Genomic DNA, 855 nt, shown 5'->3' on the forward strand with positions numbered 1-855 from the left:
TCAGTCTCTCTCTCTCTCGCTCCCCCCCTCTCTCTCTCTCTTTATCTCCCTCTCTCCCTCTCTCTCTTCTCTCTCTCTCTCTCTCTCTCTGCCTCTCTCTCTCTCTCCCTCTCTCTCTCTCCCTCTCTCTCTCTTCTCTCTCTCTCTGCCCCTCTCTCTCTCCCTCTCTCCCTCTCCCTCTGTCTTTATGTCCCTCTCTCTCTCTCTCTTCCTCTCTCTTTGTCTTTATCTCCCTCTGCCCCTCTCTCTCTCTCCCTCTCTCTCTCTCAGTCTCTCTCTCTCTCTCTCCCTCTCTCTCTCTTTATCTCTCTTTCTGCCTCTCTCTCTCTCTCTCTCTCTCTCTCTCTCTCCCTCTCCCTCTGTCTTTATCTCCCTCTCTCCCTCTCTCTCTTCTCTCTCTCTCTCTCTCTGCCTCTCTCTCTCTCTGCCTCTCTCTCTCTCTGCCTCTCTCTCTCAGTCTCTCTCTCTCTCGCTCCCCCCCTCTCTCTCTCTCTTTATCTCCCTCTCTCCCTCTCTCTCTTCTCTCTCTCTCTCTCTCTGCCTCTCTCTCTCTCTCCCTCTCTCTCTCCCTCTCTCTCTCTCCCTCTCTCCCTCTCCCTCTGTCTTTATGTCCCTCTCTCTCTCTCTCTTCCTCTCTCTTTGTCTTTATCTCCCTCTGCCCCTCTCTCTCTCTCAGTCTCTCTCTCTCTCTCTCTCCCTCTCTCTCTCTTTATCTCTCTTTCTGCCTCTCTCTCTCTCTCTCCCTCTCTCTCTGCCCCTCTCTCTCTCTCTCTCTCTCTCTCTCTCCCTCTCCCTCTGTCTTTATCTCCCTCTCTCTCTCTCTCTCTCTCTCTCTCTCTCCCCCCTTCTCTCCTG

This window comes from Channa argus, chromosome 2 (assembly GCF_033026475.1).
Source record: "Channa argus isolate prfri chromosome 2, Channa argus male v1.0, whole genome shotgun sequence".
Lineage (NCBI taxonomy): Eukaryota > Metazoa > Chordata > Actinopteri > Anabantiformes > Channidae > Channa > Channa argus.